This window comes from Stegostoma tigrinum, unplaced genomic scaffold (genome assembly GCF_030684315.1).
Source record: "Stegostoma tigrinum isolate sSteTig4 unplaced genomic scaffold, sSteTig4.hap1 scaffold_284, whole genome shotgun sequence".
NCBI classification, from domain to species: Eukaryota; Metazoa; Chordata; class Chondrichthyes; order Orectolobiformes; family Stegostomatidae; genus Stegostoma; species Stegostoma tigrinum.
The window spans coordinates 36,661-58,749 of record NW_026728212.1 but is presented as its reverse complement, the minus strand read 5'-3'; the positions used below and the strand labels follow the sequence as shown (position 1 = coordinate 58,749).

Genomic DNA, 22,089 nt, shown 5'->3' with positions numbered 1-22,089 from the left:
AGTAGTATTATCCTTCAAAGCCTTGTTGAGTTGATTTGTCCTGTTTTGTTCCTTACTTTTACATTTATTAAATCCACTTTTTTAAAAGCATTCTTTCACAGGATGAGGGCACTGCTGGCAAGGCTAACATTCATTTCCCATCCAGGAATGGCTTGGTAGGTCATTTTGGAAGTCAGTAGAGAGTCAGCCATATTCCTGTGAATTTGAAGTCAGATACCAGAATTGTGAAGGGATGCAGATTCCCTTCCCTAAAGAATAGATTAGTGAATTCAGTTTTCTGTTACAATAATTTATGATAGTTTCATCGTCACTGTTACTTTTAACTCGAGATCTTTATGAATTAAATGTCATTTCCAGCAGATGCTTTTGTATATTATATTTAATATTAGGATTTTAGTTTTAACTTAATTTCTTATTAACATTTAATCATTAATTTCAGGATGTTTCTCAGATTTTATACGCTTCCTCTCCATTAGGTTTTTAAAGAAGAAATTGCCCCAGTCAAACAAGAAGTCAAAATATTAAATGATCTGGCCAGTCAATTATCTCCGCTTGATGTCTCTTTCTCTCCAAAGATTTCTCACCAGCTTGACGACCTAAATATGAGGTTGAAATTTATACAGGTAACAGTGAAAACATTTTCTAAACTAGCCAATCTGTTGAAGAAAGCATGTCCAGATAATTTGGCTTCAAATATATGAGCAAGATAAAGAACCGTTTCAATTGAAGCAAGCAATTAATATTTTATTATCATAGTTTATGAAGTTATCCAATTTTATAATATTACGTTTTCAAAAATACAATGTTCTTGTCTGTAGTCTGCACTTTAGAATGTAATCGCAAAACAAAATCCAAATAGTGAGACATGTGAGCATCCGAACTACAGTCTGAAATGGCTCAGGACTGGAACAATTTGAATATATTCAGGATGAAGCTGCAGGTGGCAGATATTTTTCCCGATCCATCCAAAAGAATTTGGAATTGGACCATTGTGCTCACTGCTGTACACTTCAGTATTATGTATTGTTTCATAATTTAAGTCCCTGAGAAAGGCATACTTTAATGAATTGCAACAAAGATATACTTGATGCATTGAAGGGAAGAATGACATAAAGTTGTATGAACTGCATGTATTTCTTTCAATTGAGCAGATTTTGATTGATGTCAGCAAAGTAGTAGATGAAAGTTTTCTTTATCCCATAAAGCCGCATGAAATGTTTTATTGAGCAAATTATTTCAGTCTTGTTCTGTGTCAGCAGCACGCTTGGCCATATAGCGCAATAAAACTCCTTATCGGTTCTAGCAAGCAGACAAAAACATAAAAAGCACCAGGATCTGGATGTTCTACCTCTTGACCCTACCTCACCATCCGATAAGACATGGCTGACCTGCCCGGGACTCAACTCCTCTTCCATACCAGCTTCTCAGAGCGCTCAACTTCTCTATTTCAAAAATCTTATCTACCACCTTCTTTAAATACTTCCAGTGATCTACCTTTCACAATTCTCTTGTATTCTAAACAATCGCTACCTGCTGAAAGAAGAAATTCCTTTGCATCTCAGGTTTCAATAAATGTTCCCTTCTTCTGTAACTATGTTGCTGAGTTTGAGATTTCCACAATAATGGAAACATTGTCTTCACATCTAGCCTGTCAAAAAATTTTGTGTTTCAGTAAGATCACCCCTCATTCTTCTAAACTTGAATGAATAAAGACCTTCTGTGCAACCATTCTTGATAAATCATGATCCGATGAATCGGCCCAGTGAGTCTCTTTTGAACTGCTTCCTATGGCTGTGTATCCTTTCTTGTATTTCTCCAAGTGTGACCTCCTCAATAGCCTGATCAGTTGCAAAAAAACTTGCCCATTTTTAAACTGAAACCTCCTTACAATAAAGGCCAAAATTCCATTTGCCTTCCAAATTAGTTGCATCACCATCGTCATGGCTCACATCAACTCCAACCTACCAAAGTGCTTTGATCCTTTGCAATTCACCTACCACTGCAACAGGTCTCCAGCTGATACCGTCTCCCTGGCCTGACAGTCATCCCTGGAATGTCTGGATAACAAGGATACCTACATCAGGCTGTTACTTATTGATCAGACCACCACCTTCCACACTGTAATTCCAAACAAACTCCTCTCTGAACTCTGAGACCTCGGCCTCAGCATCCCTCTCTGTAACAGGATTCTCGACTTCCTGACCCAGAGACCACAATCAGTAAGGATAGGTGACAACACTTGCTCCACCGTAAACCTCAACACCGGTGCCCAGCAAAGCTGCCCCTACTCTATACTCCTTATGCAATCATGACTGTGTGGCCCCAACTCCATTTACAAGTTTGCTGATGACGCTTCCATTGTAGGTCGGACCTCAAACAACAATAAGTCAGATTACAGGAAAAGCAATTGAGTGCTTGCTGGCATGATGGAAAGATAACAATCTGTCCATCAGCATAAGCAAAATGGAGGAGCTGGTCATTGATTTCAGGAAGCTTCTGTCTGCAGCAATGGTGCTGAGGTGGAGATGGTTGATAGTGTGAAGTTCCTGGGAATGTTGCTCACCAACAATCTGTCCTGGTCAACCCATGTCGACATGATGGTCAAGGAGGCTAAGAAAATTCAGCATGTCCATGAGGACCCTACCTGTTTTTGGAGATGCATCCTATCTGGATGCATCACTGTGTGGTATGGCAGTTGCTGTTCCCAAGACTGCAAGAAGCTGAAGAGAATCATGAGCACAGCCCAATCCGTCACGCAAACTAGCCTTCCCTCCATTGACTCCATCTACACTTCCCACTGCCTTGAGAAAGCAACCAACATAATCAAAATACCCCCTCACTCTGATTATACTCTCTTCTGTCGGGCAGAGGATATCAGATTGAAAAAGCGTACAAATAGATTTAAGAACAGCCTCTTTCCTGTTGTGACTTTTGAACGGACCTCTCAAGTGTTAATTCTGATCTCTCTCTCTCAGCCTCTTCTCTGTGGCTGTAACACTATTCTGCACTTTGTACGGTGTGATTTGCCTACACAGCATGCAAATCAACACTTTTCACAGTATCTCAGTACATGTGACAGCAACAAAACAATCATTCACCTGCACGCTAGTATGTGTTTCATGGACGAGAGCATCCAAGTCCCCTACCCTGCATTTTTTTTTAGAGTCTCCCTCTATTTAAGTAAGAGTCTATCTTTTGATTCTTCCTACCAAAGTGTACTTTCCTACATTAAACTCTCTCTACCAACTTTTTTCCGACTTGCTCGACCTGTCTATCCCCTTGCAGATTCTTTCTGTCCTCATGACAACATTCCCTTACTCTATTTTTGTAGCATCAGCAAATTTGGATGAATTTATGCCTTGTCCCCTCCTCTAAGTTATGAATATAGAGAGTAAATAATTCTCGTCCTTGGACTGATCCCTGTGGCACTCCACTAGTTATGGCTTTCCGGCCTGATAAAGATGGTGGTTAGAAAATAACTGGCTGAACCACTGAAATGAAAAATGTGAAAAAATATGCGTTTTCATTGTTTGTGAAATAGTTAAATCAGAGTGTAGATAATAAAATGTAAATATTACAGTAGTTCTTCATAGTTTATCATTGAGCTTTATGAGAATTCTGAATATAGTTCCTGATTTATGATAACATCAGTTTTCATGCATCTTTGTCTGAGAATTCAGATTTGTTTTGTCAAAAATTGTGCTGTGCCACACATGATATTTGCTAAATCTGTCCTGTCCCAGCAGTTCAACTCGTTCAGTTTTGAGATAACTTTTGTAAGGACCCCACAGTTGAGCTACCTTGCGTTGATAGCTCACTACACACTTCTTGCATTGAAACAAATGCACCTCAGACCACCTGTCCGTCAGCGTTCATCATCTGCTCTGTGTCTACTCTTCCTCTTGGTCACACTGACTTCATTATCTAGTTCCTTACAGGCTGTAGTTATTATCTTGTTACTGCCCACTAACCTGTGCATTTGGCTCCCATCCCCCTGCCACATTACGAGGTCTTACGAGGAAAGGCTGAGGGACTTGAGGCTGTTTTCATTAGAGAGAAGAAGGCCGAGAGGTGACTTAATTGAAACATATAAAATAATCAGAGGGTTAGATAGGGTGGATAGGGAGAGCCTTTTTTCTGGATGGTGATGGCGAGCGCGACGGGGCATAGCTTTAAATTGAGGGGTGAAAGATACAGGACAGATGTCAGAGGTAGTTTCTCGACTCGGAGAGTAGTAAGGGAATGGAACGCTTTGCCTGCAATGGTAGTAGATTTGCCAACTTTAGGTACATTCAAGTCGTCGTTGGATAAGCATATGGACGTACATGGAATAGTGTTGGTTAGATGGGCTTGAGATCGGTATGACAGGTCGACACAACATCGAGGGCCCAAGGGCCTGTACTGTGCTGTAATAGAACATAGAACATAGAACAGTACAGCACAGAACAGGCCCTTCAGCCCACAATGTTGTGCCGACCATTGATCCTCATGTATGCACCCTCAAATTTCTGTGACCATATGCATGTCCAGCAGTCTCTTAAATGACCCCAATGACCTTGCTTCCACAACTGCTGCTGGCAACGCATTCCATGCTCTCACAACTCTCTGCGTAAAGAACCTGCCTCTGACATCCCCTCTATACTTTCCACCAACCAGCTTAAAACTATGACCCCTCGTGCTAGCCATTTCTGCCCTGGGAAATAGTCTCTGGCTATCAACTCTATCCATGCCTCTCATTATCTTGTATACCTCAATTAGGTCACCTCTCCTCCTCCTTTTCTCCAATGAAAAGAGACCGAGCTCAGTCAACCTCTCTTCATAAGATAAGCCCTCCAGTCCAGGCAGCATCCTGGTAAACCTCCTCTGAACCCTCTCCAAAGCATCCACATCTTTCCTATAATAGGGCGCCCAGTACTGGACGCAGTATTCCAAGTGCGGTCTAACCAAAGTTTTCTCGAGCTGCAACAAGATCTCACGACTCTTAAACTCAATCCCCCTGTTAATGAAAGCCAAAACACCATATGCTTTCTTAACAACCCTGTCCACTTGGGTGGCCATTTTAAGGGATCTATGTATCTGCACACCAAGATCCCTCTGTTCCTCCACGCTGCCAAGAATCCTATCCTTAATCCTGTACTCAGCTTTCAAATTCGACCTTCCAAAATGCATCACCTCGCATTTATCCAGGTTGAACTCCATCTGCCACCTCTCAGCCCATCTCTGCATCCTGTCAATGTCCCGCTGCAGCCTACAACAGCCCTCTACACTGTCAACGACACCTCCGACCTTTGTGTCGTCTGCAAACTTGCTGACCCATCCTTCAATTCCCTCGTCCAAGTCATTAATAAAAATTACAAACAGTAGAGGCCCAAGGACAGAGCCCTGTGGAACCCCACTCACCACTGACTTCCAGGCAGAATATTTTCCTTCTACTACCACTCGCTGTCTTCTGTTGGCCAGCCAATTCTGTATCCAAGCAGCTAAGTTCCCCTGTATCCCATTCTTCCTGACCTTCTGAATGAGCCTTCCATGGGGAACCTTATCAAATGCCTTACTGAAGTCCATATACACCACATCCACAGCTCGACCCTCATCAACCTTTCTAGTCACATCCTCAAAAAACTCGATAAGGTTTGTAAGGCATGACCTACCCCTCACAAAGCCGTGTTGACTGTATTTGATCAAGCCATGCTCTTCCAGATGGTCATAAATCTTATCCCTCAGAATCCTTTCTAACACCTTGCAGACGACAGACGTGAGACTTACCGGTCTATAATTGCCGGGGATTTCCCTATTTCCTTACTTGAAGAGAGGAATTACATTTGCCTCTCTCCAGTCCTCAGGTACGACTCCAGTGGAGAGCGAGGATGCAAAGATCTTCGCAAGTGGCGAAGCAATTGCATTTCTCGCTTCCCAAAGCAGCCGAGGACAAATCTGATCCGGGCCTGGCGACTTGTCAATCTTAATGTTTGACAAAATTTTCAGCACATCAGCTTCCTCTATCTCTATCCATTCCAGCATGCACACCTGCTCTTCAAAGGTTTCATTCACTACAAAGTTGGTTTCTTTCGTAAAGACAGAAGCAAAAAACTCATTTAGGGCTTCCCCTACCTCCTCAGGCTCCACACACAAGTTCCCTATGCTATCCCTGATCGGCCCTACTCTTTCTTTGACCATTCTCTTATTCCTCACGTAAGTGTAAAATGCCTTTGTGTTTTCCCGGATTCCTTCTGCCAAGCCTTTCTCGTGCCCCCTCCTGGCTCTCCTCAGACCATTTTTGAGCTCCTTCCTTGCCTGCATGTAATCCTCTCTAGCTGAACTTGACCCTAGCTTCCTCCACCTTATGTAAGCTACCTTCTTCCTTTTCACTAGAAGCTCCACCGCTCTCGTCATCCAAGGTTCCTTAATCTTACCCCTTCTTGCCTGTCTCAGAGGGACATATTTACTCATCACTCCCAACAACTGTTCCTTAAACCATCTCCACATGTCTATAGTTCCCTTACCATGGAACAACTGCTCCCAGTCCATGCTTCCTAGCTCATGTCTAATCGCATCATAGTTTCCTCTTCCCCAATTAAATATCCTCCCATTCTGCCTAATCCTCTCCTTCTCCATAGCTATGTAAAATGTGAGGCAGTTATGGTCACTATCACCAAAATGCTCTCCCAATGTTCTGTGTTCTGTGTTTTATTTATTGTTGAATAGCAGCAGGAGGTGAGGAGGCAGAGACTGCAACCCTGAGGTCACGGAGGGAAGGAAAAGAGGCTCTTACTTGGAGATTGAGAAGCAGGAGAGGGCACAACCCAGAGGTTTGGGAGTGGAGAGAGGCTGCAAGTTGGAGGTCAAGGTGAGGAGAGGCACCAGTTGATGTTGTAGATTAAATGTAATACAGAAAATTGTGAAGTTTGGTTCGAAAAACAGTACATAAAACAGAAGGAACCATTCTAAATGGGTGCAGAAGCAGACCGATTTTGCTGTTCTGTGCATAAACCATTCAGTTAAACCACAGCTAGTCTGAGCTTCAACTCTGTTTACCTGCTGAAAAGGCATGTCGACTGAAAACATTAGCTTGCTTTCTCTCCATGGCTGCTGCCTGACCTACTGTGGTCTCCGGCATTTTTTGTCGTCAGTCTGTTTACCTCCCTTTCTTCTATATCCTTTCATAGCCTTAGCTATCAAAAATAATTTCAGTCACACTCATTCTTATTGATCCAGCACCCACATTCTTTTATGAGAGAGTATTTGAGATCTTGACTGTTGTTTGTATTAAGATAAAAGTGCTTCCTGATTTCAGTTCTGAATGGCTTGCCATTGAATCTCATATATTAATAGATAATACTTCTGATAAGAAATGTTTTCAGAGTGTTATAGTGGAAGCTTCTATGTTCTGTGCATCCTCTATCTAGCCACCAGACTCAGAGTACCTGTTGGGACCATCCAAAAATGACTGAACATTTTCACTCATTAGGTAAGTAGATTGATAATAGGACTCTGGTTCTGTGCCACTGTCAGATCATTGCGACTCCAAAAGGTACCAAAGTAAATTCTGGATTCTAGGCAAATATACCTATGTGTTTAAATCTATTTAGGTGCATTCATGTAGGCTAAAAATACTTGAAATAATGTATAATTAGGAGTGACAGACAACATCTGTGACATTAAATGAAAAACAAGAACAAAGAACTTTGGTTCATATTTCAGCTTCGACAGGCACTAAACAACTAAAAGCACTGTATAACCAATGAAGTAAGTTTTTGAAGTATGTTTGTAATGTCGGAAACACAGCAACAAATATATGCGCAGAAGGCTTTCACAAACAGAACTGTAAAAATGACCACTTACTTTGTGATATTGATTGAATGCTAAGTGTTGGCCAGAATGTAGATCCACTGAACTGAATACAGGTGGTTTGTGGGTAAGAAAGTCTTAACCCTTTGGACAAACCTAATTTTATTTGTAATTTATTAGCAATAACTGAATTGTGCAGTTTAAGTTCAGAAGTTCCCAATTTTAAGTGGAGTTTTAACAAATTCACCTTTGAAGAGCGTTTGGGCTTGATTAACCCAAGTCTCAACTGAGTTAACTCAGCCTTTTGTGTTAGGGATGTATAAATTATCCATCTTAGGGGAGGCGATGGCCTCATGGTATTGTCACTGGACTGTTCATCCAGAGAGACAAATCATGTTCTGGGGACCTGGATTCAAATCCCGCTGTGGCAGATGGTGGAATTTGAATTCAATAAATATCCGGAATTCACAATCTGATGATGACCATGAATCTGTTGTTGCTTGTTGGAAAAGCTCATCAGGTTCACGAATGCCTTTTAGGGAAGGAAACTGTCATCCTTACCTGGCCTGGTCTGCATGTGACTCCAGACCCACAGCAATGTGGTTGACTTTTAACTGCCCTCTGGGTAATCAGGGCTGGGCAATAAATGCTGCCTCGCCAGTGACGCCCTCGACGAGATTGAATCAAGAAAAAAAATTACGATTGCCTTTTCTAACTTCTCAGCCTTCAGTAATTGATTCTCCCAGTGCTAGAGAAGAAGTGGTGACTGTGGCTTATTCTATTCCCAAGGTTTAACATGATGCAACTGATGGTAGAGTTAATAAGCTTTATGAAAACATAAGTAAATATATATAATTAAATAAAAATAGCAAAGTCATTAATTAGAACTCGGCTACAACATGTAAGAGCTCCTGTGTTCCAGTATGGTCTGGTGCAAGCATGTTTGCTGTAAGCACTTAATGTTTGAGTAGCTTGTGTTTATGAGCTGGAGGCTGATCTAGGGATGCTGGGACACATCAGGAGGGGAGCAAGTTACCTGGATTCTTTGCACCAAGAGGCAGTCACAGCCCTTAAGTTTGTGTTTGTCTGATTTGGTCAGTCTTCAGGCGCAGGAGAGGTCGATGGTGGAGGTTCATTACGCTAATACTGGGGAAAGTAGGACTGTCCTGTGGTGAGTTATGGATTCAACTGGGCCTGTGTTCATGAGAGTTTAAAAAGATGAGGGGGGGATCTGATTGAAATATAGAAAGTTGGAACTGAGCCAGATGAACTCAATGCAGGGAAGCTATTTTCCCTGTTTGTGGTGCTGGGACCAGGGGTCACAGTCTCAGAATTTGGGGTAGATCAGTTAGGACTAGGATGAGGACAACATCTCGTCATTCAAGCAGAGTGAATCTGTGAAATTTTCAACCACAGAAGACCATGGGGGCCATCACTGAATGTATTCAAGAACAAGACAAGGTGGCTCGGTGGCTCACCACTGCTGCCTCACAGTGCCAGTGACCTGTTTTGATTCCACCCTTGGGTAACTATCCATGTGGAGTTTGTACATTCTCCCTGTGTCAGTGTGGGCTTCCACCAGGTGCTCCGGTTTCTTCCCACAGTCCAAAAATATGCAGGCCAAGTGGATAAGGCATGGTAAATGCATAGTTATGGAGCAAGGATGGAGGGGCCAGTCTTGGACACGATGCACTTCGAAGGGTCAGTGTCGACTTAATCAGCTGAAAACATTTTGCATTGTAGGGATTCTTTGATTTTGTGATAGATTTTTAGATGTTAAAAGATTCAATAAGTATACAGGAAAGTGGGAATATGATATCGAGATGTAAGATCGGCCATGATCTTATTGAATGGTGGACTTGGCTTGAAGGGCTGATTGGCTTATTCCTGCTTCTAGTTTCCATGTTCTTCTGTGACTGAATGAGGCTGATAGCGGAACTAGAATGCATGAGCTTTAGGGTGGATGTGCAAATTGACTATCGCACTGTGGTAAAAAACACACTTTCAAAGGGGCTTGATAAACGCAACGTAGTATAATCAGTGGGATTGACACTATTCTGTGCAGCAAAGAGTGAGAGTCTGTAACTGTGGAAGCCATTGCCACAGAAGACTGCGAAGGCTAAGTCATTGAGTGTATTTAAGACAGAGATAAATAGGTTTGTGGACTAGTAAGTGCATCAAGGGTTACGGGGAGAAGGCAGGAGAATGGGGTTCAGAAGTATGTCAGCCGTGCTTGAATGACAGAGCAGACTCAGTGTGCAGACTGGCCTAATTCTGCTCATATATCTTAGGGTCTTATTTGCTCAGACGGGAAAAGACCTTGCGGTGGGAGGTGGAGAATCCAGACATTGTAGGCAGGACAAAAAAGGAGTTTGTGAATAGTTGTAATGAGGAATTTGGCACCATGAAGCAGAGCCTTCAATGTCACAATCTCTGGATGCATAATGTGTTGGGCAGAAAGGCTTATTTCCATGCAGTGTGCCACCAAGATTCTAACTCCAGACAAACATATCCATCTTCTTTGCGCTCAATCTGACTCCTACGAGCAGGGAGCTTTCCCCCCATTCCCGTTAAAACCAGTTTTGCTCAGTTCCCTGGATGCCACATTTGGTCAAATGTGGCCTTGATGTCAAGAACAATCACTGTCGCCCTCACTCCCTCACCTCTTTTTTGTCCATTTTTGAACCAGGGCATCAATGAGACCAGGAGCTGGGTGGCCCTGGTAGAAACCCAACTGAGTGTTAGTGAGTAGGTGATGCCTTTATTTTCACCTACTGTAGTCCCAATCATGCAACTCTGTCAATTGCTGCCCCTGCCAAGCGCTGGAAGCCTCCCCAGCGTTATCCAGACAGCAGAAAATTTGTTTCAGGAAGACGAGGACCTGCCCTGTCAAATTTCATGTGGATGTGCTGTTGCACATGCACAGAGCGTGATAAAAGGGAGTCAGCATGGCTTTGTGATGGGCGGGTCATGCCTTACAAATCTGATTGAGTTCTTTGAGGAGGCCATGAGACAGGTTGACGAGGGGCGAGCAGTGGATGTGGTGTACATGGACATCAGCAAAGCATTTGATCAGGTTCCCCACGGCAGGCATTTTCATAAAGTCAGGAGGTATGGAAATCAGGGTGACTTGGCTGTCTGGATTCAGAATTGGTTGGCTGACAGGAGGCAGAGAGTGGTTGTAGATGGTAAACATTCTGCCTGGAGGTCAGTGCTCAGTGGTGACCCGCTGGGCTCTGTTCTTGGGCCTCTGCTCTTTGTAGTTTTTATGAATGACTTGGACGAGGAGGTTGAGGGGTGGGTTAGTATGTTTGCTGCTGACACAAAGGTTGGAGGTGCCGTTGATAGTATTGAGGGCTATTGCAGGCTTCAGCGAGACATTGACAGTATGCAGAGGTGGGCTGAGAAATGGCAGATGGAGTTCAACCTGGATAAATGCGAGGTGATGCATTTTGGAAGGTCGAATTTAGATGCTGAATCTAGGATTAAAGGCAGATGCTCGCAGTGTATAGGAACAGCGGAATCTTGGTGTTCAAGTGCATAGCTCCCTCAAAGTTGCCACACAAGTGGATAAGGGTGTTAAGAAATCAGATGGTGTTTTGGCTTTCATTAACAGGGGGATCGAGTTTAAGTGCCGCGAGGTTATGCTGCAGCTCTACAAAACCCTGGTGAGACCACACTGGAATATTGTCTCCAGTTCCGGTTGCCCTATTATAGGAAAGATGTGGAGGCTTTGGAGAGGGTGCAAAGGAGGTTTACCAGGTTGAGAAGGTTGACTGAGCTTGGACTTTGCTCTCTGGAGAGAAGGAGGAAGAGAGGTGACCTGCTCAAGGTGTACAAGGTAATGAGAGGAATGGATAGAGTCGATAGCCAGAGACTTTTCCCCAGGGCAGGATTGACTGCCGCGAGGCATAGTTTTAAGGTGTTAGGAGGAAGGTATAGAGGAGATGTCAGAGGGAGGTTCTTCACCCAGAGAGTTGTGAGTGCATGGAATACTTTGCCAGTGGTAATGGTGGAAGCAGAGCCATTAGTGACATTTAAGCAACTGCTGGACATGCACATGAACAGCAGTGAATTGAGGTGAATGTAAATTAGGTTAGGTTATTTTTGGATTGGGATTATTCCACGGCACAACATGGTGGGCCGAAGGGCCTGTACTGTGCTATACTTTTCTATGTTCTATGTTGTGTGTAAGAGTCAGAAGCCCAGTTGTTAGTGGCTTGGCTCTTTAGCTCAGTAGCTACCCCTTAATTTTTTGATGGCCAAAAGTGGCTGGCAAAGCAGACTTGCAACTTGAAAGCATTATGACATTGGCCAGGATGTGAAGCATTGACCTACATGGTTTTTTGCAGATGTCTATTACTGCATCCATGTCTGTGAATGATTTGCGTAGCAGCCTTGAAGTTTTCACAGAGTCCTTCAGAACTTAGATGTGGACCTTGGCAACTTTAAAGAAGTCTAAAAAATATCAACACACATACATTTTGGCAATGACTGGTATGAACATCGATAGAGAGTGGATAGCCAGAGACTTTTTCCGAGGGTGAAGGTAGCTCTTATGAGGAGGCATAGTTTAAAAGTAAGTGGAGGTAGATATAGGGTAAACGTGAGAAGTAGGTTCTTTACTCAGAGAGTGGCAGAAGCGTGGAATGCATTGCCAGAGAGGGGAGTGGAGTCAGCTTCATTAGGAGCATTTAAGCAGCTATTAGACAGGCATATGGATGATAGTATAAGGTAAGGGTGGAGGTTAGCTCGACGTTAGGTTGAGGGTAAAAGCTCAGCACAACACTGTGTGCTGAAGGGCCAGTCCTGTGCTGTACTGTTGTATGTTTGTATGCTCTATGAATCCATCAGTAATTAATCTGCAAGTAGCTGACAGTGTCTTTAAATAACTCTGGCAGAGGGGTTATTCATGTTCCTGGTGATCATACGTTCAGCAATGTGTCATTGAGGGACTTGAAGCATTGAGCTCTGATATCACAGTATTGGCAATATCTTGCCTCCTCGACATCCTTTCATCAGGTATTTGCTGCATGCAACATAGAATTGTCAGAATAGCATCCATGGCAACTTGCATTTGATGTGTGCTCATGAGTCATATATACCATTTCAGATCTCAAAACCCTTTGTGGCCCTGAAAAACCAGGCGGCGAGATTGCAGACTTTACACCAAGCATGATTATCTGAATCTTTTCTCTCCTACAATAAAGCTGACAGTGAGACTTCCGTGAGTTCCACTGTATTCACCAGATGCTGTTTGCCAGTTATGACATGAATTTCATGTAGCTTTTGACCACCTACATGAGGAATGGGTAACAAATGCTGGTCCTGTCAGTGATGTTCCCATCCTTGAAAATATGTGGAAATAAATTGAACCTAGTAGTTATCATTTCCTTTTACTGTGCCTTGTATTCTTCAGCAGATATTTATCCCCCTGTATTCATTGCAGAGTAGTTGAGAATGTGTTCCAATTGAAATGGTTTGTACTAACAGTTAGGAAAAATGTATCTAAAGATTTTTTTGAATGCAGGTGATTTAAACACCGTGCGTTTTTCTGCCTATCGGCCAGCAATGAAGATCCGCCGACTCCAGAAAGCGCTCTGTTGTAAGTACATCCACACATTCCAGAATTTGTAATCTCGTGCTGTGTTTTGTTGTGAGCTTCCTTGCTTGCCTGTTGTCAGATGTCATTGATTACAATTAGCTTGGTTTTGCAGTTGTTGAGACATCAGTTCGGCATGACCTTACAACCTTCCACTCAAAGGACGTTTGTCTATAAAGTTGCTGAAAATGCAATCTGATAAGGGCAGCCAGGCATCTTAGACTAGAGTGAATGAGGAAAGCAACAGGATGTCTTCTTAACGATTGGGAAACAACCACATGAAGGACTGAGGAGGACAGTGAATTAAAAGAGGAATGGTTTGTTTCAAATCAGGTATAGCAAAAGAAATTAAGAGAACGTGAGGAAAGTTGAAATTGAAAAGGCAAGTAATGGTTTATGTTCATTGGAAACCATCAACAACAAAAGTACAATGAAGAAAGTATTTGAGAAAATACAGAAGATTTCTTCAAATGAAAGGGAGACACTGTCTTCATGATGCTAATAGCACGGAGTGCAACTTTGGCGTTTAACCACATCATCCCTTGGCCTGAAGTCACTGTACTATTTACCCATTTTATAACAGAAAAATACTTTAATGATGAGTGTCATGGAGAATTTCAGCCCAGAATATAACCATATTCTGAGCAATTGCCACAACAGCTTCTATGACATGACTTTATAAAACATCCCAAAGCATGTCATAGGAGCTTTATAGAGTAAAATTTGATACTGAGTACTGAAAGAGATCCGAAGGTAGATGATTAAAACCACATCAGAGGTAGATTTTAAGGACTGTTTTGAAGGAGGAAAGAACGATGCAGAGGTTCAGCAAGGTAATTCTATAAAGCTTAGGCTCCAAGAAGTTGAATGTAAAGCTGTCGATGATGGAACAGCACAAATTGTGTTGAGAGGCTGGAATTAAAGGCGTAAATGTGCCTCGAGGGGCTATGAGCTGGACATTGTCAGGGGATGTGCATGCGTGTTGCCAGGTCAGGGAGGGATTTGAAAGCCAGGACAGCAATGTGAAAACCAAGGCACTGCTTAACTGTGAGCCATTGTAGATCAGAGTGTGCAGAGAAAGATGGGTGAATGGAACTTGGTGCGTGTTAAGACAGAGTCAATGGACTTTTAAATGATGCCATGTTAAAGAAAAGGAGAACTTGGGAGGCCAACTTGATATTCATCAGAATGGTCATGTTCAGAGTTAATCAATGCGGTCGGGTTTCAAAACTAACGGACTTACCTGGGGCCAAATGTTGTGGATGTGAAAATAAGTAGACTTTGTGACATCAGGCCTATGTGGCCGGAATTTAAACTCTGGGTCAAAATAACAAAGGGTACAACGAAAACCAGTAGCTAGCAAGCAGACGTCCTTTCAAGGACCAAAGATAATGGCTTCGTTCTGTACCAGATTTAATAGATGGAAACTGTCCGGTTCTGTAGAGACAGTGGAAGAAATGAATGAGGGGGTGGTGAGATAGACCCGGGCATTGCCACCATGTCTGTGGAAAGTGCAGTGCATTCACATGATATTGCTCTGGGGCAGTGTTCAGATGAGAAAAGGAGAGGGATTTTACTGATTTTGGCCAGACCTCGGTGATTCACACCCACGGCCATGCTGTCAAAGATTTGTGGAAGCCAGAAAAACTGAACTTGACTGTTTGCAGTAAATGTACAGCATTTCAGATGTCACTTGATCCTGCAGATTGACTCCCTAGAATCTGCTTGTCAAATGATTTATATGGCTAAAAGGTTCAAGTATGAGTTTGCGCTGTGGAACTCATCTCGCACCGAAACTGGCCAGTTGTTATATCAAGATTTGGAGAAAGTATTAGTTTTTTGAAGAATGTTCTGATACAGAGAGAGACTAATAGTTTCTTGAGAAATCGTGGGACATTGGCCAGGAAGTTAAACAGCAGTGGGGGGGAAAACAAACTTGACCTGAATCCTATGTTAAGTATATAATGGATTGGTTCGAGAGTGAGGATATCAAAAAATATTCTCATTTTTAAGATGAGACACTCGGGACAATTTGGGTAGGATGCGCTTCCTGAAGGGACCAGAAAGGTACAGAATTATCCATTGGATGTGAAAAATTTGAAATGAAGACAAAACTTTTTGAGGCTGGGGTGGGGAAGAAATGAAGGTCCGATTTTGCTCATTCAACCTCTCCCATGACAAAATGCACTTGTATAAGATTGGTGACTATAAGATTGTTGACGGCACTTTAATGAAGAAAAATCAACATGGACATTTGTTCTGCTGTATATATAACATTAACATTCAATCTCTTGGCAAGGATAATGTGACAGGGCATTTGAAAAGCCAAGTTATTGTAATTTGAATTAAGAGATCAGGCTGTAGAACCTGAGATCAATCTCAGAATAAAATGTAACAACAGCGATAGATGAGGAACCTCTTCACTCACAGAGAGGTGAACTTTGTAATTCTGTACTCCAGAAAATGTGGCGCCTCAGCCAAGAAGTTTGCTCAGAACGGGGATTGACATGCTGGGGTAGTCAGTGAAGCACTATTAATGTCACAGGATTAGTAATCCGGAGGCCTGGGACAATGCTGTAGAGTATAGGCTTAAATTCCACTGTAACAGCTGATGGAATTTGAATTCAGTTCAATATAATTTTGGGGGTAGGTGGGAATGTGGAGCTGACATTGCAGTCAAGTCAGCCACGGCCTTCTTGAATGATGAAGCAGGCTTGAGGGGGCCAGTTATCCAACACATGCTGAAATTGATATAATCATAAACAAAGCTGGTCTCAGTGATGGTTACACTGTCACTGTTAAACTATTCACCGTTATAAAAACTTGACTCATTCACTGATGTTCTTTAAGAAAGCAGCTCTGCCATTCTTATTTGATCTCACCTCCATATGACTCCAGATCCACAATAATGTGGTTGACACTTAACTGCACTCTGAAATATCAAACAATTTGGAGGAGCTATGGATGGGCAGCAAATACTGTCCTTGCTATTCCTGCTCCTTGTTGCTATGACCGTACATGCTCTAACATATTAACCAATTTCCTCTTTGAATCCGTTTGAGGAGCAGTGTATATTTTGTATTGCTTGGTGATTCTCCAAGTATCTGATGGGTTTTGCAGAGTTCCTTCTACCTTCTAAATGTGAGCTCCTTCCAGTGTTTAACCTTTTAAGGTAGGCAATCGTTCTCAAACCTTTTTGATTGAATGCCTACCTATTAATAGCAATCACTAACCTATCTATTATTAATTGCATATTCATAATACAAAGGGCTACATGTAAAGAAGTGTTCCAATCATCTTTTTAAAAAGCTCCTTCCTGACGCTTATTATGGAGATGAGATTAGATTCCCTACAGTGTGGAAACAGGCGCTTCAGCCTAAGAAGTCCACACCGGCCCTTGCAGCATCCCACCCAGACCCATCCCCCTATCACCGACACACCACCCTGAACACCATGGGAAATTTAGCATGCCCAATCCACCGAGTCAGCGCATCTTTGGACTGTGGAAGGAAACCGGAGCACCCGGAGGAAACCCACGCAGACACGGGGAGAATGTGCAAACTCCACACAGACAGTTACTTGAGGCTGGAATCGAACCCGGGTACTTGGTGCTGTGAGGCTGCAGTGCTAACCCGCTGAGCCACTGTGCTGCCCCGATGTGTGTATTTGCTTCTAACTGTGATATCTGTCAGTCGCTGGACTGGTGTTTGATACGGGCACTCATAATGTATATCCACTTGATCCAAATGCTCTTCTATTGTTAGCCTGATAAATCAAGAAAAGGGCTGGATCCTTTTGTATATTTTTCACATCACATATTCATGATTTACATATAGTTGAGAGTTTCAAACTGCAGTAATTAAACATTCATGACAGATAAAAGCATTCCAGAATTGTTTCGACTTGATGATAAATAGTGAATATCTGTTCTTGACTGCAGCTTTCCAGCCTATCAGTGCAGAAAGGCATTGCTTAGCAAGGTTGGATGAGGAATATTACTGTTCCAATTAGTTACATTTAATTTATCACCATTGAAGCTCGCGTTAGTTAGTATGCTTTTTTCCAATATATTTAATCTAAAGTTATGACAGATGATTTGGTTTGTAGATCTCCAATTACCTGTCTACTGTAGAACCCAGTTTTGAAACAATTGATATAAGGCACTTATTGTACTGTCACTGATGCTGTCATTATACTACCAGAGTATGGCTGTAATGCTGAATTACTTTAGCCTGCCTTCATGAAGCAGTGCAATCTTTCCTAGATAAGGATGAGGGGAAGGTGCACATAAAAGACTGATTGATTTATAAAATTGAGATTCATGGAATATATAGGTCACTATCAAATTTGGTTAAAAAAGATGGCTGAAGGACAGAAGCAGCAAGTTATGATAAATAGATTAGAAGATCGCTATTAGCAGTTTCCCAAGTATTAGGACACTGATTTTTGGAGATAGATACATGATTTGAATTTGGGAATATGGCATACAGAAGGCCCTTCAGCCAATCAAGTCTATGCAAACTTAACTGCACTAATCCCACTTTGCAGCACTTGGAGAATAACCTTTAATTTCATGTGCTCATCCCAGTACTTTTTTACAAGTTGTGAGCTCTCTTGTCTCAACGACCCTTCTGGGTAGTGCATTCCAGATTACCACCACCCTCTGGGTAAAAATATTTTTCCTCAAATCCCCTCTACATCTCCTGCCCTTCACCTCATAATTGTGTCTCCTTGTTATTGACCCTTCAACTAAGGATACAGCTGCTTGCTAACCTTGCCCCTCCTAATCTTCTGCACCTCAGTCACGTCCCTCCTCAGCCTTCTCTGCTCTAAAGACAACAAACTGAGCTTATCCGGCCAGTCTTCATAGCTGAAGTGCTCCGCCCCAGGCAATATCGGAGTGAATAATCTCTGCACCGTCTCCAATTCAATCACATCCTTCCAACAGTGTGGTGATGAGAACTGCATACAGTATTCCAACTTTGGCTTAACCAAAGTTCTATACAATTCCAACGTAACCTTCCAGCTGAAACCATCTGTGCCATGACTGATAAAGGCAAGTTCTGAGTCTGCATTCTTAATCATCGTGTTAACCTGTCCTGCCATCTTCAAGGATAATGGGAACTGCAGATGCTGGAGAATCCAAGATAATAAAATGTGAGGCTGGATGAGCACAGCAGGCCAAGCAGCATCTCAGGAGCACAAAAGCTGACGTTTCGGGCCTTGACCCTTCATCAGAGAGGGGGATGGGGTGAGGGTTCTGGAATAAATAGGGAGAGAGGGGGAGGCGGACCGAAGATGGAGAGAAAAGAAGATAGGTGGAGAGGTAGTGAGGGGATAGGTCAGTCCAGGGAAGACGGACAGGCAAAGGAGGTGGGATGAGGTTAGTAGGTAGATGGGGGTGCGGCTTGGGGTGGGAGGAAGGGATGGGTGAGAGGAAGAACAGGTTAGGGAGGCAGAGATAGGTTGGACTGGTTTTGGGATGCAGTGGGTGGAGGGGAAGAGCTGGGCTGGTTGTGTGGTGCTGTGGGGGGAGGGGACGAACTGGGCTGGTTTAGGGATGTGGTGGGGGAAGGGGAGATTTTGAAACTGGTGAAGTCCACATTGATACCGTTAGGCTGCAGGGTTCCCAGGTTCCCTCCTGCAGTGCCACAATGCACCTCCCAGTCGCAAACCATTTCCACTCCCCCTCCCATTCTTTAGATGACATGTCCATCATGGGCCTCCTGCAGTGCCACAATGATGCCACCCGTAGGTTGCAGGATCAGCAACTCATATTCCGCCTGGACTCTTTAATTTTACATCCTCAAAGACATTTAGCAGGGGTAGCGTGGATTATAGAGTGAGTTGAGTAGATTGTTTCATTATTAATTCTTTACTAAATTTGATTTATATTACATTTTTAGACCACATCAGGTGACGATGTGTGTGATTTCACCAAGGTGCTGAAAAATAACTTCAGATCAAAGAAGTACTTTGCCAAACATCCTCGCTTGGGTTATTTACCACTACAAACAGTCCTAGAAGGTGAGAACCTTGAGATGTAAGTTTATTGATGTGAGATTTACGAATGTATCAATGCCCATTTGGGGGTTGACAAATATTGCAGCATTATTCATTCTGCAGCTTAGCAGGAGAGTGAGGTTGTCCATTTGCGCATACATCAGAAGTACACAATACAAAAACAAGGGGGGCTTAACTGATATCATTGATCCTCTCGCCTTGAAAGCAGTGTAGTTACTCAGAGTGCATCTGCTGTGGACTTGTTGATACTGTCACTAACGTGCAACCTTCCTTGATATCTTTCTCTGTCCTCCAGTTCTGTCTTTAAAAACTACAATCAATTGCCCTCTCCTCAAAAGAAAAGAACCTTTGGCTGAACGTAGAACAAAGAACAGTACAGGCCCTTCAGCCCGCAATGTTGTGCCGACCTATTATCCCACTCAGATCAAACTACCCTGCATACCCTTCATTTTACTATCCTTCATGTGCCTATCCAAGAGTCGCTTAAGAGTCTCTAAATGTATCTGACTCCACTCCCACTGCCAGCAGTGCATTCCACACACCCACCACTCTCTGTGTAAAGAACTTAGGTCTGACATCTCCCTTATTCCTTCCTCCAGTCACCTTAAAATTTCTCCCCCTCGTAATAGTCATTTCTGCTCTAGGAAAAAATCTCTGACTATCCACTCCAGCTATGCCTCTCATCATCTTGCATACCTCTACCAAGCCACCTATCATTCTTCTTTGCTCCAATGGAAAAAGTCCTCGCCCCCTCAATGTTTCATCATAAGACGTGCCGTCCATTCCATGCAGCATCCTGCTAAATCTCCGCTACACCCCCTCTAAAGCTTCCACATCCTCCCTATAATGAAGCGACCAAAACTGAAGGCAATATTCCAAGCGCTGCTCCATCCCCACGAACTAATGCTCTATTCCAAATCCCTTTCCTCTTGATGCTTTAAATTCCTTGCAGTCTTTCGTATAATTTCATATTTGAATTCACCTGAACAAATTTCACCTGCAGCCCTGACCCACTAACAGCGACTTGCCCTGCAGCCATGACCCGCTCACAGCGATTTGCCCCCTCTGTCCTGACCCGCTTGCAGCGACTTGCCCCCTCTGTCCTGACCCGCTCCCAGCGACATGCCCCTGCAGTCCTGACCCGCTCCCAGCGACATGCCCCTGCAGTCCTGACCCGCTCCCAGCGACATGCCCCTGCAGTCCTGACCCGCTCCCAGCGACATGCCCTTGCAGTCCTGACCCGCTCCCAGCGACATGCCCCTGCAGTCCTGACCCGCTCACAGCGACCTGCCCCTCCAGCCCTGACCCGCTCACAGCAGCATGACTCTGCAGTCCTGACCTGCTCCCAAGTCAGCGACTTCGATGTTGTGGCCATTTCAGAGACATGGATGGAGCAGGGTCAGGAATGGATGTTGCAGGTTCCAGGGTTTAGATCTTTCATTAAGGTAAGGGGAGGTGGTAAAAGAGGGGGAGGTGTGGCTTTGTTGGTGAAAAACAGATCAGAGTAAACCGGTTGATGTCGTGTATATGGATTTCAGCAAGGCGTTTGATAAGGTTCCCCACAGTAGGCTATTTTACAAAATGCAGAGGAATGGGATTTTGGGAGATATAGCAGTTTGGATCGGAAATTGGCTTGCTGAAAGAAGACAGAGGGCTGCAGTTGGTGGGAAATGTTCATCCTGGAGACCAGTTACTCGTGGTGTACCGCAAGGGGCGGTGTTGGGTCCACCGCTGTTTGTCATTTTTTTAAATGACCTGGATGAGGGCACAGAAGGATGGGTTAGTAAATTTGCAGACGACACTAAGGTCGGTGGAGTTGTGGATAGTGACGAAGGATGCTGTAGGTTGCAGAGAGACATAGATAAGCTGCAGAGCTGGGCTGAGAGGTGGCAAATGGTGTTTGATGCAGACAAGTGTGAGGTGATGCACTTTGGTAGGAGTAACCGAAAGGCAAAGTTCTGGGCTAATGGTAAGATTCTTTGTATTGTAGATGAGCAGAGAGATCTTGGTGTCCATGTACACAGATCCTTGAAAGTTGCCACCCAGGTTGACAGGGCTGTTAAGAAGGAATACAGTGTTTTACCTTTTATTGACAGAGGGATCGAGTTCCGGAACCAAGAGCTTATGGTGAAGCTGTACAAAACTCTGGTGCGGCCGCACTTGGAGTATTGTGTACAGTTCTGGTCGCTGCATTATAAGAAGGATGTGGAAGCTTTGGAAAGGGTGCAGATGAGATTTACTAGGATGTTGCCTGGTATGGAGGAAAGGCTGAGGGACCTGAGGATGTTTTCGTTAGAGAGAAGAAGGTTGAGAGGTGACAATTGAAACATATAAAATAATCAGAGGGTTAGATAGGGTGGATATGAGAGTGTTTTTCCTAGGATGGTGACGGCGAGCACGAGGGGGCACAGCTTTAAATTGAGGGGTGAAAGATATAGGACAGATGTCAGAGGTAGTTTCTTTACTCAGAGAGTAGAACATAGAACATAGAACAGTACAGCACAGAACAGGCCCTTCAGCCCACAATGTTGTGCCGACCATTGATCCTCATGTATGCACCCTCAAATTTCTGTGACCATATACATGTCCAGCAGTCTCTTAAATGACCCCAATGACCTTGCTTCCACAACTGCTGCTGGCAACGCATTCCATGCTCTCACAACTCTCTGCGTAAA

The 22,089-nt window shown here is 43.5% G+C and overlaps 1 long non-coding RNA gene across 2 annotated transcripts in view; it reads left to right on the top strand.

The window, feature by feature from the left end:
• Positions 1-19,377, top strand: part of LOC132208084 (uncharacterized) — a 31,296-nt gene extending 11,919 nt beyond the window's left edge. The window contains exons 3-5 of one of the 2 annotated variants that reach the window (XR_009444177.1): positions 477-623; positions 6,706-6,847; positions 19,297-19,377. This is a non-coding gene — a long non-coding RNA (uncharacterized LOC132208084). Of the gene's footprint in view, positions 1-476; positions 624-6,705; positions 6,848-7,406; positions 8,585-19,296 lie in introns of those variants that run through there. The other variant, XR_009444176.1, reaches the window with a different exon arrangement.
• Positions 19,378-22,089: the final 2,712 nt, after the last annotated feature.